A 2354-nucleotide genomic window follows, 5' to 3' on the forward strand; every position below is an offset into this window, starting at 1 on the left:
TTAATCTTTTGCAGTTCCTCCAGCAGATGGCGCAAAAGATCACCTTCTTGTTGATTGACAGCAGTACCAGCAGGGGAAGGGCTCGGACAGGAAGTCCCTCCCGTCTTCTTTGTCTGCTTCTCCAGCAGCTTTCTCTGCCCCGCCATGTTTCACTTTTGTTTATACTTTAAAAGTTCGTGCTGTGCTGCTCAGGGATGTCTCCCTCTTCACCACTTTGTACTCCCTCCCAAAAGGTAATGCGCTTTTACTGATCTTCGCTTCGCCCCCCCTCTTTACTTTTAAAAGTCTCTTTCTCGGGTGGGGGGGAATCCTCCCCCCTCTCTTTCAGTCTCCCGGGGGAATGGAGCGTGCTTATGCCACCGCTTCTAATTCAATCACCAACTCACAGTTCATCGCTCTTCTCGTTCCTTCTGGCTTTACTTTAGCACTCCATCACTCCACTATTCCGGTGGCGTTGCTAGTCCCCATTCGGGGCACGGCGCAGCCAGGGCCGTTTGGGGCAGAGGGAGAGCCTCGATTCCCGACCTTCTGGCCGGCAAGAGGCTTCTCCCTTAAGCGCCCCCTAGTTCGGAGCCCTTACCCTAGGGCTCCTTAGGATCTCCGCTTGCGCGGGACCCCCCCAGACTGCGTGTGGGCGATCCGGCTCCAGGAGCGTCCCAAGAGCCGGTCGCCATTCATGCCGCCGTGGCCGGAAGTCGCTCTGTTAGTCTCTTGAACTAAAAACAGTATGGTGTTGCCATAAATCAGCTGTGACTTGATGGCAAAAAAGAAAAGAAAAAAAGACAACTAGGGTTCCAGGATTGTGCAGCAATGCAAACATTTGTGAAGTGAAGGCCTGTTGGCTTCTTCTTACAAACAGATGTACATGTAGGATGTAAATGCATTCACTGTAACATGTGAACTGGGCTAGCTGGTGCATAAGTTCACTGAAATCTGTAAACAGGTCTACTAGTATAAGGTCGCTTCATGTGAATTTTTGCACTTCCTTCTCTGGCAAACTGGGAGTGTCAATATACTGAAACCGTAATAACAAAATCAAATGAAGTTGTGAATAGAAAATGAAACAAAAAAGAAAAGGAAGAAAATAGCACATCTCTAATATCTAGACCTACCCTGGTCATTGCTTAACTTTGGCGGCATTGTGCGTATGTAAATCAGGAATGAACAGGAAATGGATGTTTAAGTCCCACAGTTCTTCTGGAACCTTGTCCATTATAAGGAAGGCTCATTGTACTTATACTATTTTCATTAACATTAGAGAGCACAGAAGCAGCAGCAGTATAAAAATAATTGTAAAGCCTCCAGGAGAATATGTAAATCCAGTTTAAGGAGACACTTCTGTAAGTGATTAGAGGCTGCCTGCACCCTGGCACTTACTTAATTAAAAACCAAGGGGTAGATCCTGTTGCTGGATACAGCTCTGAGCAAAGGGTGGTGCATAAACACCCCACTTGAGGAATAGCCCTGGGAAGCACATTACGGTAAAGACGCTGAGTCACAGCATCGGCGCCCCGGCTTCCTCCTTGCTCACGAGAGTAGTAATTTAATGTGCTGACCTGGACTCATTTTGTACCAAATCACTGTGACACAATCTTTAAGACGGCCCCCTAGAACTTTGACTGGACCATGGGAGGGATGTGTGAATCCTTCTCAGACCCTCCAAGTGACCACACTTTCCACCTTTCTCTTGGTAGGGCACTGGGTCTGCTAACAGCTTAATGAAAGGCAAAACTGAAACTGGTACAGCTTTTCCTGATATTGTATCATCACATAACCTTCAACACGTGACAGATGGGAAAAAAGGGCCTTCCGGTGTACTAATTCTTATTCCCACAACAAAGATTACTTAAGACACTACTATACATTGCAGAAGACTCTTCTCTGCTTCATGTATGTTTGTTCATTGTTCAAGTGGCATCTGAGTCAGATGGATTCATCTACTGAAGATGATTAAGCTCAATATGGAATTGACGGTGCTGGTTATAGAAACGATACAATACTTTCAATATGGGATGGAAGGGAAATAGTGCTCTTTCATTTTGAGTTTAGGCAACAGGGGGGGAAATCAAAATGGCCAAGGGTTTTTGATCAAATGATGTTAAATAAAGAGATGTTTGCTCCCTTAGTTTAAGGGTACAGCAGGGAGTTTTATGGGGGCCGCGGTGGCTCAGAGGTTAAGATGCTGAAGTTGCAGACCAGAAGGTCTGTAACTTGGCACTTCGAGACCCTAGTGTCACATGATGGAGTGAGCTCCCATCTCTGGCCCCAGCTCCTGCCAACCTAGCAGTTCGAAAGCAAGAAATTGCAAGTAGAAAAATAGGTACTGCTTCGGTGGGAAGGTAACAGTGTTCCAT

The sequence above is a fragment of the Gekko japonicus genome, unplaced genomic scaffold (assembly GCF_001447785.1).
Source record: "Gekko japonicus isolate JY-2015 unplaced genomic scaffold, Gekko_japonicus_V1.1 scaffold2634, whole genome shotgun sequence".
Taxonomy (NCBI): domain Eukaryota; kingdom Metazoa; phylum Chordata; class Lepidosauria; order Squamata; family Gekkonidae; genus Gekko; species Gekko japonicus.